The sequence below is a fragment of the Haemorhous mexicanus genome, chromosome Z, assembly GCF_027477595.1.
Source record: "Haemorhous mexicanus isolate bHaeMex1 chromosome Z, bHaeMex1.pri, whole genome shotgun sequence".
In the NCBI taxonomy this organism is placed as follows: Eukaryota; Metazoa; Chordata; class Aves; order Passeriformes; family Fringillidae; genus Haemorhous; species Haemorhous mexicanus.
This window is the reverse complement of record NC_082381.1, coordinates 70,426,634-70,440,690: the sequence shown is the minus strand read 5'-3', so window position 1 is coordinate 70,440,690 and position 14,057 is coordinate 70,426,634. Positions and strand designations below refer to the sequence as shown.

The 14,057-nt window shown below is 43.3% G+C and overlaps 1 protein-coding gene across 3 annotated transcripts in view; it reads right to left on the bottom strand.

Moving 5' to 3' along the window:
* The window catches only part of ELOVL7 (ELOVL fatty acid elongase 7), a 31,742-nt gene extending 21,043 nt beyond the window's left edge, over window positions 1-10,699 (bottom strand). The window contains exon 1 of one of the 3 annotated variants that reach the window (XM_059874034.1): window positions 10,533-10,699. The gene's annotated coding sequence lies outside the window, so the exon portion shown is untranslated. Of the gene's footprint in view, window positions 1-3,635; window positions 3,658-10,532 lie in introns of those variants that run through there. The other 2 variants (XM_059874036.1, XM_059874035.1) reach the window with 2 other exon arrangements.
* Window positions 10,700-14,057: the final 3,358 nt, after the last annotated feature.

Sequence of the window (14,057 nt, the reverse complement as noted above, 5' to 3'; positions counted from 1 at the left end):
ACGTCTAATGTCTGAGACTGTCCCCTTCTCTTAGCAGCAAGCTGAGTCACTGAGTTGGCTCCACCATATCGTCTACTCTAATTTACAGTTAAGAGTTAATGCATAAGAGTTAACTGAATGCAAGGCTCTCACACATTGAATCAATCACAATAGAAGCAGTTTGCTACCAAGGACTTGGTCTGTGTTTACCCACCTCTTAGTAGAACAACAACATAAATTGTCATTAAATAGTCACAGTGGGGTTCACTCCATGGAAGCTCAACAGAAACAGAAAAGCAGAGCTAGACTTCAGCTTCCAGACAAGACTCCTTACAGAAAAAGGGAACAGGACTTGTTACATAGGTGGTATCTTGCTAACCTAGCCAATGCCAATGGAAAAAAAAAGCAGAGAAGCCTTTTTATTTCCAAAGACATGTAATAACCAAGTAATCAATGGCAATGTACCAGTTGGTATTCAGCACTAGGGGGGAAAAAAAAAGTTAGACCATAATTTTCACTTGCAGTAGAAAAAGGTAGATGGGGCTGTCTTTGTAACATGAAAATACATCAGAAAAGAGTTTTACAGGAAGAGGAGATGGAAAAAGAAAAGTAAATAATTACCTTAAGAAAACAATATTCACCCTAAGAAAGAAGAGGTAAGCAAGTAAAGATATTTGTAATTATTAAAGGAAGAGGTGTTTTTCCACAGTTACATCTTGTGTATAGCATACACTCAGCTCTTGTCACTGTAGTTGCCATGGCAAAACAACATTGCAAAATCAATGCCATTTTATGGAATTTTTATTGCACCAGCTCTAACCTTGATAGGTTCAGAATATTAGTAAGTAGTAACACTGATAACACCCGTGCAGAGTTGCAACATACTATTTTGTACACCCTCTAACGCAGCAATTTACAGTAGTTGAACTGCTCCCACACCACTCTCCCATGCTGACGTGAGCTAATTTGCTTTACCATTGTTTCCCACTGCCTTGCACTTGCTCAACCTACCCACCCTCTGGGTCCTGGGCCGATATCCTAGGCAGCAAAATAATGCATTCCTTCTGCTCCTATTTTGCTTGCATTGCAGTAGGCAGGCATAAATTTTAAAGGCAGCTGACCTAGAACTGACACCTTCCCTTCCCTCCCCCCTCTCTTTTTAAGCTTCCATGCACCATAGTGGACATGCTGCTGAGCATTGTAAACATCAGCAACTGCACCCTCCCTGGGAGGCTCTTCCAAGAGAGCGGGAACCAGCTGTGCTGGCACCTTTGGCAGTGACCCGCACAGGCAACGTGAACCTGGGGACGTGTGACGCCGGCAGCAGCGGCACAGTGACAGGCGATGGCAGAACTTTGGGGTGACAAAAGCCACTTTAAAGGAAATGTCCTAAGTGCTTTTTAAACTAAGGTCTCAGAACACTCTTTCTACCCAAGAAAACATGCTGACAGTATCATTAAAAAGCTGCTGCTCCACGTCCAGTCTTGGCACATGTACTTTTTGGAGCACTCCAGGAAGCAACTGCCACATCCTAAATCCTCCCAGTCCAGAGCTGGTAATTTATACAGCTGAAGCTGGAAGTTTCAAATCACTGAGGGTTATGCAGGGAGGTATACAGGACTTAGGTTGTTGTTGTTTAAATTAACATTCTTCAGCATGATGAAAGGTTTGGTTAATCACTATGAAGCACACTCATGAGTACTAGTATCAGGCAACCCATGAAGGCACACTATGCACTGTTTGGAGACACAGACCTCTCAGTCAGAACAACTAAACAGAGCACTAAAGTCACTTTCTCCTGGTAGTCCATTTTTTATTTCTGCATCCCAAAGAAGATTGCCACTTAAAAAAAAAAAAAAAAAAGGACAGGTAATTAGCTCATACTTACCCCTGACCAAAGTTACTGTGGAAGGGAAAAAGTGATACACAGTTTCTGAAATGGAAAAGCCAGATGTTTCTATTATACCCCATACTCAATGGAGGAATCACAATGGAGTGGAGAATGGAAATGGACATCCAAAGTTTAAGGAGAACTGGAGGAAATTACCCCACAGGCTCACCCTGAAGTCAAAGCCACTTGCATTGTGATTATACGTTGAATCCAGAGATGAATGCATGGGAATTAGTACATTATAAAGCCCCACTTGATACTATTCAAAATTTGAGTAAACTTTTGGGTACCACTCCAGCCATCTTGCATGTTGCTTACACTACTTGCCTGATAACTTTCCCCAGTACCTTTTCCTTTTGAGATGATTCACCTGTTGGAGGCAGATCCAGTTTGGCAGCTTGGGCACATGGGGTGCACACAAGAATGAGAGCACCTTTGCTTTCACACAGTGCTAGCAGCAGTTCCAAAAAATACTCTTTTCCACTTGCTATGCACGTACTCTTCTAAGGACTATGGCAGTGCTGGACTTTCAAAAGGTTCTTGTGACAGACTTGGAGGTCAGAACTCAAGAAACAGTATGGAATAGGAATATTCATAGCTGCCTATAAGTATTAGAGTGAGGAAACATACAGACACAGTGACCCAGAGCAGGCAAAGGCCTATAGAGACTAAAGAAAAAGGCTGTGTGGGCAACACAATGTTGCATGGACAGTATTCAGAAGACAGCCTAACCTCAACAGCTTGCATGAAAGCAAAATCATCCATTACCTAAAAACATTAACTGGCTTGATCAGCAAAAGTATATATCAAGATTTTTTAAAACCAGATCTTGTTATGAAAATTCAGCTTTAAAAATATATAAATTTTTCATTCAAATTTCAAGAAATCAATGTGTAGGAGTTTGCAGAACAACATGCAAAATAGAGGTTGATATTATGGGCAAAGATACATTAATGACATTACACAGCTGTGAAGGCATACTTCTGCTCCAGATCTAGTTATCTAGACCTTAGATCATTTGCTAATAAGGATTTCTAAAAGTCTTCATTATGTTGCACTTCCTGGAAGCTCAAGAACAGCACAAAAAGCAGCACTGTGCAGGCCATGAGTTTGTAACTCAGAGCTTTTTTAAATCAGCCTGGAACACCAAATAGTAACTTCACAGATAAGCAGAGTCAAACAACACATCCATGCTCAAGTTTAATCACAGGTATGTAAGGATTTTTCCATCTTCTATCAGTATTTTCCACTACCACATTAGAATGTACGTTTTACCATCTTTCCAATAACTTGGAGACCACCCAGGACCACAAGACATCTCTGCAGTTTAAAATACAACAGTTCATCCAGACAGCATGGAGGGATGAACCAGCTATGTCTGGGCAAGGCAACTGCACTTTTTTTGTCCTCTTTTCGATCCTGAAAGATTGCCAAATATAAATAGCTTCAAAAAGAAAAAAAAAAAAAAAAAAGAGATCCCATCAACAAAGTGCATTAGGCAATGGATGTGCAACATCAGAATAACACAGGAGACAATAATATTTCCAGCAAAGAAGCTTGGCAAGCAGCAGAATACTCAGCCTAATACTAATGTTCCTTTAAAACACCAGTATACTAGAAACAGACAAGTGTCTAACAGTCTACTCAGCATGCTACAGCAGTAAAACAGAAGAAAACTGGACTGTCTCCAATACCAAAGAAAATCAGACTTACGTATAGCTATGCATTTAAGTTATCAAAAATAGTTTTAGTGTTTTTGACATACAGTTTCAATGCCTTGCAGAAGAGGTCGGTCAGTGGGTTTGGTTCACTCTCTGTATGAAGTTCTCAGTCCCCAGAGAAAAAGGAGCATGTCTTCTACTAGTTAACACAGCAAAGCTGTAAGCAAAACCAGAGTGTTGTGTGCTGGCTCAATACTCCAGTTAATACGCAAAACTAGCAGGCCACACCCCCCTTTCTGAACCTAAAGCAACACCGTAACCCTCATCATGAAAGCAAATCTGGTTTTCTTCTACTCTTATTCTGCCTCTAAGATGACTCTATTGCTCACACTTAAGCCAAACAATTTGCTTTCACACATATTCTTTGTCTTATATATACATTATTCAGGTGCAGGTTCATCCAGCTGACCATATCCAAAAAGCGTGATGCCATCCCACTGACTGGAAGGAAGACTGGATCTCTTCCCACTGCAGTCATCTCAAAGAATGAGCCAAGGTCATATAATTTCATGGTCTGTAAAAGTGACTCCCTCACTTATCACGAAAGCCTTTCTAGATTCAATCAAGTTTTGTCTGATGCTTCAGCACCTTGGGTGAAAGCAACTGACGAAATATCACATTTTACAACAATATGCGTAAACTCTCTGCAGGATAAAAGCAAGAACACCAGATTGCACAATTTCCACACCTCCACAGGCAATTTTCCATTCTATACTTTTAAATGTAGTTCAAATGTGGTACATGAGAAGTTCCGTTTTAAAATAAAATAGCAACATCATTTCAAAACTGGGGAAAATTCCAGAGCAAACCAGAACTCAGCATGTCCAGGTCCAGTCCATGCTCAGGAACATTTTCTCCACAACTTTTGGATAAGCTTCCCTGACTGATCAAGTGGATCACTTCAGTTTGCAAAAAGATGTTTCAGGATAATCTGAAATTCAGACAGAGAATACTTCACCCCTTAAGATATCAAGCAGTCATTAAAGTTGAAGAGAGGCACCGAATATTATAATGGCACCTGTATTTAACATTCTCTCCTCTCTTTCTAAAATCTGCCATGCTCCTAGTTAGAAGTTAAACTGAGTAAACTTCTTAAACATCTAAGAGCTATGGCATGAGGCTATTTACAGTCTTGTCTTAAATTTTTTTCCTTTTTCATGTAAAAACAAACTTAAGGAAACTCCTTAACAACCTGACTTGTTACAGAACAACAGGTGCTACAGAAACAATGTTGGCAGCACAGCAGAAATCATGAGAGTGGTTGTAACAAGGCTTTCGAGAAGTGCACCTTACAAGTAGTTTTATGAGAGGTTTAATTTCAAAGTTGACAGTGAACATTTGAGTTTACTTCATTATCCTCTTGGCTTTGATCGATCGTATATTCTACAATTCTCATTCACAAGAGATAAAGGGGGACAGGGCACTTCCAAAGTAATAATAATAGCAGCAATAATAATTTCATTAAGCTTATCACACCCCTTCTGTAGAGTTTAAGACTAAAAAGGGATTTTTTTTCTTCAGCACTAAACAAAAAAGCTAGAACTCTGACTACAAAATGATAATGAATGTATTTAATCTAGATTTTTCCAGCTGTACATTTAAACAAATACAAAAGGGATTGTTGAGGATGTTAAGAATGCAAATACTGTAAAACATACTGTTCTCTTGCAATATACCTGAAGTAATTTTCACCTGTACAAAAGGAAACCTTGCTAGCTACTACTTCTCTGAACCGACTACAGACATTTCCCCATGCCCATCTCCATCTATTCATAATGCCACAACTTTCCTGAAAGAAAGAACACAGCACAAATGTGAACCGTTCCCATACTCTAAAAGCATACAGAGAACCACTGAATCAGGTTTTTGTGACTTGGCTTTAAGTCATTTCAGGACTGATGATACAATGCAAATTATTTCCAAATCAACAAACTGATCTTTGTGAGTCAGAGTCCAGCAAGAGTCGTCCCCTTCTTTTGTTAGAAAACAAAGAATAAAAGGAATAGAGTAAGCTATATTTTTATCTCAGGCATAGCCATAAACCCTGAATGCCATCACTGGGACAGGAGCATTCTCTTGAATTCCAGCCCATGAGATGCCTGTTGAAACTTGGCAGCTTTTTGCACAGAACATCCTATTTCTTTGCACAGGGTTTTGCAGTGCACTAGACAAACTTATGCTCACATTCACATGCATTCAGTGAGGCATTGCTTTAAAAAAAAAAAAAAAAAAAGTCTTTGAACAGAGGTTCCAGGCACAGAGCCCAAAGTCCAAGGCCCATATCAATATAAAACATAATCCAAACTACAAGGAATTCACAATACAATTAAACACAGGCAGGCAGCACGTAGGAATTCATAAAGCTGCTACAAGCAGCTTCCCTTGAGCACAGCCAGTTCAAGCCGAGCAAGTCTGGCTGTTTACAGGGTAAGTTTGCAATTATAAGAGAACTTTTAATAGTAGCAATGTAATTTTAATCAACCTCTCTCCCCATTACTCATACCTGCTCCTATGTCACCCTTGACTTCTGCTGGAACAACCATTTTTCTGGCTGCATAATAAAACAGATTGGGAAACAGACCCAGCACAGGAGAGCAAGCAAGAAAAGGAAAGGGTATTTTTTAACCCAGACTGTTTCCTTGGTGCTTCTTAGTACCACCAAGAAATAGTCAAGCCCAAAATAAAAGTGACACAAGAAGCACATGCAAAGAGAAGCATGTGGAATAACAGAAACGTTGGTGAAACTGCAGCACCAGCCTAAGTAGGTATCACAAGCGGAGTAGAGATAAGGGTTTGTGTGTTTGCTGCTTTTACCCTGGCACAGTTAAAAGGGGCAATCTGAATACCATTGCTCCTAGCAAATAAGATGATTCATGGAGCTTACTGACACCTGTATTTGTCCTCCTTGTGACATCTGTGCCTCTGTGCAGGTGGAAGCTAGAGTTTGCTCTGGGCCAGATAGGCTTTACAAGTAGTTTTGAAGCGATTTGTGTGCTGCCTCAGGATTTTGAAATTAAATGCTACTGAAATTCAATTCCTCAGACTCTCATCAAGAACCAAGATAACACTTAAAGACACTTAAATCGGTGGTTCTCTAAACTGTTTATTCATCTCGCATTACTCCATTCACGAACCACTTAGGTGTTTTCTAATCAACATCTTCAGTGATAAATTCCTTTGTGTAGCCATCATAAGCAGACAGACCAAAAATAACAAAAAACATGAAGAAGAAAAAAAAAAGACATCTTGACAGACACATTGAAAGCATTTTACTTTGTGAATTCATTAAAAAAAAACCTGACCAAAAAACAAAACAAAAACCAACTAACTATTCAATATTTGCATGGCAATGGTGAGCATTAAACACTGAAACCAAAGACAGGTAAAGATAAGAGACACCTGAGTTATTCTGGTGTCTCTCATTAGTGTAAACTCACATACTTAACTTTTTATGGTTTGGATTTCAACTAAATGTCATATACATAGAAAAAAATTCTTAACTGCTACATCACTGGCAACTTAGCCAAACTTTTGGCAAACTGGAAATGCGACAACAGGCACTTAAATTACTGCAGATCCCTGTAGCTTTAGAGGTACCCTTTAAACTGAGCTGTTTAAAAAAAAAAGTACAATCGGTTTGTAAAATTAACCACTTGTTTTTTTAATTATTTTGTTCTAATAATCTCATATTTTGGAGGAATAGGGTTTTTTCCACCCTTTAGGCTGCATTTGCCCTTCACATGCAGCAGTGAGCCTTGTGAGCGGGTGAGGTCCCAGGGCAAGCACATGGGACTTGCTCCCTAGCACTGTGGAACAATGCAGAGTGCCCATTCAGCTTTCAGGACAGCTTTCAAGCAAAGACCAACTTCCCTTTAAGAAGTACTCAGGCCTACCAAAACTGCTGTTTGAAGTTAACAATCCATAAACTGCAGTAGACAAAAACATACCTAAGTCTACCATTTCTTGAATTTAATACATACCTGAGCAACAAGAAACTGAAAAAAACACTGCCCAGGTGCCACATGCTGTGACTTCATGAAGAAAAACCAGATTAGTGAAGAGCTGCAGTGAGGGATAGAGGAATAGTGAGAGGAACAAGTATTTCTTCCTTTCCAGCTGCCCAGGCTTTGAGAAGCAGCTTAAAGTTTCAGACATCCATTAGCCTGAAGTGAATATGAGTGTTGGGCTAGAACATTATTTGTATAAAATAGGCTGTGCCACTGAAGATTTCAACATCCCATCTATTCATATTTGCCTATACACTATAGCTCTACTATCCCTATTTTACAAGTTGTCCTTGATCCACTTCAGGCAAAACAACACAGCTGGTCTAAACCCATAACTGACAGCTAAACCATCTTAATTCAGAACACCAGCCTTCCCCAGGAAAATTATGGGGCAGTAGCTTCTGACAGCCATGCTGAGGCAGTCATCAGGCAGGGAGAGATGCCACATGAAGTCTGCCAAGCTAGATCCACAGTACAACAAACATGATTTCACAAGCAGCTAATGAAGATCCATAAAGGGATCTTGGCTCCCTTCCACCTCCTGCCCTTGAACATGGCATAGAGGTGACATTCTCTCACTTCCCTCACCCCACACATGCCTCCCATGCCCAGCCCATGCACTGCTTGCGCCTCTGCCTCGCTCTGCAGCTGCCCACACCTCCAGAAATTTGTGTGTTAGGCAACCAGATACAGGCAGGCCAGAAGAAGCATTAACACAGACACACTGTGCAGAAGCAGCTTTAAGAGGAAGAGCAGAAGTCCACAGTGGGGTGAAAAAAAAAGATTGCCAGTTTATTGCAGCAGAGAGAAACAAAGTCAGGAAAGGCACAGAGAGGCAAGGGGTGCAGACTTGGCAAATGCCATCAAGCCATGTCAAGATACAAAAACGCCCCTGATTAGCTCTTTTACTGATATGCCACTAGTTGATAGGCATTTCATGGTATTTCGTGAGCTTCATAATGAGTTAAATCCTATTTGGCTTGTATTACTTGACGAATGCTGTGGCATCTTTCCCAACACATTCCATGAATATTGCTTCCTGTACCAGAACCTGTCTTGCTCTACCAATAAGTTCTTAATAGAAAGATCACATTATATTGAAATTCCATTAAGTTGCATTATTCTCTGTATTTTCAACAGAGGTGCTGCCTAGCAGGAATTTCAAAGAATCATAGAATGGCCTGGGTTGGAAAGATCACCTTGTTCCAAACTCCTCCCATGCCAGGGACACCTTTCACTAGACCAGGTTGTTCAGAGCTTCATCCAGCCTGGGCCTTTCAGGGATGGGGCATCCACAGCTTCCCTGGGCAAGCTATTCCAGTGCCTCACTTTAAGCCTATGTTTCTCTAGGTTTTCAAATCCTAGGTCTTTGTACATTTTCTTCAGGTAAACATGTGAGTACAAGTGCTCCCACTCCTCAGGGAAGTGTTTTCAGGGTACATCCACACTGCCTAATGCCATGTCAATACACCATGATTCCACCTCTACCCCAGGCAGCTCCAAGGCAGCCTGAGTGCATTCCGAGCAGCACCCCAAGTGTTGAGCAGCAGAATAAATCAGGCAGCATGTTCCCAGGCTGCTCCCAACAACCAGAAAAACTTGTTGAAACTTCTCCCACATGGTAGTGCTCAGTACAGACCTACACATGGGTCTGGGAAGAACTGAATTACAATGAAGTAAGGAAGAGAGTATCCATACATGCCTGTAAGTTTTCTGGTTTGTCTGAACAACTTTAATTAACATACCTTGATTTCCTATGCAAGCGAAAAATAATTCAGTAAGAGCTGGTTTGCTGCCTCACTATGACCTTTCAAGCATCACACTATTATGTCTTGGTGACAGCAACACCCAAGACCCAACCACAGTTTCAATTCAAAACGTATTTACAAATTAAGTATACACAAACTTACAATTCTATAACAATATACATGACATCTACGGTTGCAAAGGACAAGTAAGTCTCAGAGGCTGCTCCAATGGAGGTAGCCTCATCAACGCCTCCCCCCGCAGCTGGCACTGACGTGCCTCCTTGGCTCCTGACCTTACTGCCTATGTGGCCAGTCCTTAAGGACAGACCTGCCCCACATGGCAGCAAAGGTGACCTGTCTCCAGAGAAGAGGAAGGCAGCAAGCCAGACAGCCACCCTTCCAGCTTGCCAGACAACCCCTGGCTAGACATCACCCCTCCAGCCCTACATTTTAATATCACCCTGTTAAGCACATGGGCCACACCTCTCCCCTGACTGTCTCCAACCTTCACCCTTGAAGAGAAAAACCTCCGTTTCTTGATGCCTGGGATCTCCCTTTGGGAGCAAAAGGTGTGGGGAAAAAAAAACATTTTTCAACAATAAGGTCCCTGATTCAGTGGGGCCATGCACATGCCACGATGTAACTTGTTCCTCATGACAGGAAGGAGAGCTCTGTTCATGTGAGGCATACCTACAGGTCCTTGAGAGACAGGCACCGGGAGGTGTGGGGCACAGCCAGAGGGTTTGGAGGAACAAGTACTGCTTAGTGCCAGACGCGGTGAAAGGGTTTAGGGGCACAGACACGGTGCGGTGTAGGGCACAGTGAGAAAGCTTGGAGGCCAGGCACTGCAAGGTGAAGTACACTCAGTGGGGTTGGAGGAGGAAGCACCACGGGGCAGTGCCTGAGAGTCTGGAAGTGTGGCACGGGAGGGTGCGGACAGGGAGAGGGACCAGGGATGCAGGTGCACCCAGAGAACGAAGGTGGGGAGCAAAAAAGCTCAGCACGGAACAGACAGAGCTTTGCGGAAGAGAAAAGAGGTACGCGGGAGCAACCAGGGAGTTTGAAAGGAAGGCAGGCAGGAGGCAGCCCGAGCCCCGTCCCGTCCCGCCCAGCCCCAGCTGAGCCCCGTCCCGTCCCGCCCAGCCCGAGCCCGAGCCCGTCCCGCAAGCCCCAGCGCGGGACAGACCCTGCGGAAGAATGCGAAGACTCCTGTTCCCAAGATGACGGCGGTGCCCCGCGCTACGGTTTCCCGCTCCCGCCGGATCCACTCACGTGGCAGCAGCGAGCCCCACCTGTCCCCGCACCGCCGGGCGGCAACTGCGCGGCGGCACCGCACGGCCCGCAGGAGGGCGCGGAGGGGGCGGGCCGCAGCGCCCGCTCCGCCCCGGCAGCGCCCCGGACCGCCCCCCGCTCTGCCTTCGCACCGCCCCGTTCCGCCCCGGCAGCGCTCCGTGCTGCCCTCTGCTCTGCCTTCGCGCCGCTCCGCACCGGCTCACACCGCCCCGCACCGCTCCGCACGGCTCACTCGACCGGGGTTCAGCGTTAGGAACCTTCGTGAGCGAGACCAGAGAAGGCCGCCAAGTGCGATCCGAGAGTTGGGGCACTTCCCGTGTGAGCAAAAGCAGAGGGAGTTGCGGCTGTTCAGCCTGAAGAGATGTCTTCAGGGAGAACTTATAGTACCTTTTAGTCCCTCAGCTGGGCGATAGGAAAGATGGGGAGGGGCTTTTAACAAGGGCATGTGGTGGTAAGACAAGGGGGAATGGCTTTAAACTGAAAAAGGGTAAGTTTAGATTGGATACTAGGAATAAGTTCTCAATTGTGAGGATGTTGAGGCACTGGCACAGGTTGCCTAGAGAAGTTGAGGATTTCCCATCCCTGGCAGTGTTCAAGGCCAGCCTGGAGAGGGCTTCTGAACAACCTTGTCTAGGGAATGGTGTCCTTCCCCACAGCAAGGTGGTTGGCAATAGGTGCTCTTCAAGGACCCTTCCAGGCTAAACTGTTTGGTGGTCCTGTGACAACTGGTTTTCTAATTGTTGTGGTACCCACTGCTGTGGTGTTAAGGGGTTCTCCAGGTGCCCTTAGATCTCAATCTCACTAGCATGGAGAAAGGAAAACTGCAACGTGGCTTCTTGGTATTGCTTTGGGATCTATGGCAACTAAGTGTCACCCAAAGCAACACCAGGAAGGTGTAAAAATTCCTTTTTAAAAACAAAACACAATCAGTCAGCTTTGGCTCACTGTTTTTGGGAACACTCCTACCCCAAAAAGATGCAGTACTCCTCTCTTAGAGGGTATTCAGCATGACAGCATCTGTCCCCAGTGACTGCCATCTAGACAAGTATAGGGCACAAAGAAAGGTAACCGGGAATTTCTAGTGTGTAAACAGGTGCTCCATTTTAGTTGGTCTATCATTTTAGTCCACAAAAGGCTAGAAATTACAGCTTTTTGAGATGGTTAGCATGGAGATGATTGCTTGAGTCAAAAGACTGCAAAAACAAGGAGTAGGGAGTGGATATGAAGGCAACTTGAAGAAAAGAGGCAAATCATTTGAGATGTACAGAAATGCACAAGACAAAAGGTCTGTGAGCTAACACTGAGAAATGAACGGCCAATGTCAATGCAAAGATGCATAAGGAGTCTCTGAGTTGAAAGACAGCAAGAAGCTTAAAGCTCAGAACTGAAGTTTGTGATAACAAGAGGGAGAAGCAGCATAGAAAGATTGTTAAAAGTGTGGAAACATTATGAGATGCTGACAAATAGGTGGTAGGATGTGGAAAACATAGCTTGTAACAGAGATCCCGCAGAAGCTCCATAACACTGAGTGATTGATTAGGGTGGGGAGTAGGAAGAGGATCTTGTCCTTTAGTATTTGCTTCATGCTTTTATTGGAATTGTTAGGATTATGACAGATTATGAAATCTCCAAGCTTTTGAAAGAGCGTCTTAATAAGATCATTGGGTTTGGCCAAAAGGGATATGTCAAAATATGATAAACCATTGAGCAATACTGTATGTCTCACCTAAGAGGGAACAATCACATAAAATTAAACATCCCCTTTTCCCTTCAGCATTCAAAAGTTAGAACCATTTTTTTATTTCTTGGTTCAAACTAATTTTTTTGTCTAAAATATTGGGCAAGAAAAAACACAAACAAACCTTAGGACCACCACATCCCTGCTCAGACAGAGCTCTTGTGAGCCTCAAGGGTAATAAGTCTTGATTTTGTCCAGAGGGATGTGGCTTAGCCAGCAGCTAATACTCCTCCTATGTTGCAAAATCTGTTTTGCCATGCCTGATAGGGCTGCCTTGGCTAAGAAAAAATGTGACACTGGGGTGCATAGCAATAAAAAGTAGGTTACCTGTAGGCTTCAAAAATGCACAGCTGTTCTCATTCATGTGAAAAAGAAAAGCAAGCCAAAAAACAATAACCAGATGCAAACTAACAGCTCTAACACATTTGATGCCAACAGTGTTAGTATCTACAGCTTTTCTTTCTTTGGAGCCCATAAAGACAGTAAGAGTCCATGCTTTCCATGCACTTCAGGAGCAAAGGTAATTTGAACCATCAAGCAAGTCCGTGAATGTTGGGAGAGGACAGAAATAATGGCTGACCTGTTCAGGGCAGGTAAATCATTAACATACATCAGGAAAAAGGCAGCATAAAGGAAACAGCTGTGCCCTACGCACACAAAGAAAACCGAGACACAGAACAAGTCAGAGACATTTACATTGTAAAAGAGGAACTAGCAGCAGACAGGTTTTCTTGGTTCTTAGCATGTGAGACCTGCACATGATATTTACTGTAAATTTAAGTAATCTTTTAAGTTCACTACATGCCCCATCCAAGAATAGGACAAGAGATAAACATAGACTCTGGAGACAGCCCAATGGCATTTACCAGATGCTAAAGACACAACTGCTACTGTATGATGAATGAAGAACTGTGCTTGCCATGAATACTGATACTTACTAGAATCCAAGTTGCTCATACACTTTAAGAGTCTTTTAGAGACAAGCACTCACTAGGGCTGTATTTGAAGCCTTGAACAGCTGATCAGCAGAACCATATGAACCACTCCCTACTCCAGCAACAATGTTAGCTGCTTTTACTGACAAAGTACAAGGTAGTCATCCCAAGAACACCAACAGATACCTGCACACCAATCTTGAAGAAAGATGCCAGGGTAACCCAGATTTTGTTTGCAAGTTTTGATTTTCTGGAGAGCACCTGGCTTGCCTGTGCACTTGTACCAGTGTTCTGAGTCACAACTGCCAAACCTGTCCAAAGCAGGTTCTGCTGCACATGGCCAGTCTCCCACAGCCACCACAGCACTGTGTTGGGCAGCTGTATTGGGAAAAAAAGGGCCCTCTATGCCCCTTTTCATTTTCCAGTTGGAGTTATTTTCAGACTTTTCTTACTGCTTGTTGCAGAAAATATTGCTTCTTCTCCTATTCCTGAGCCAGAATAGTGCCTTTCATTTAGCTGAGGCTTTCTGATAATTTTTCTGCCCAGGTCTCTTCCAGAACACCATGGATGGCCCCTTGTGTAATGCTGGCAGTGACTTTCCAGGAGCAGTTTCCACACCACAAAGGAATTCTTCCTCAGACATGTATCATCAATTTTTCTGTGGGACAAGGTGAGAAGATGACTCAGTCCTGCTCATATCTCTCTGGATGAGCTGAGTTTTGCAGGGAGGTTTCCCCCTCCGTCT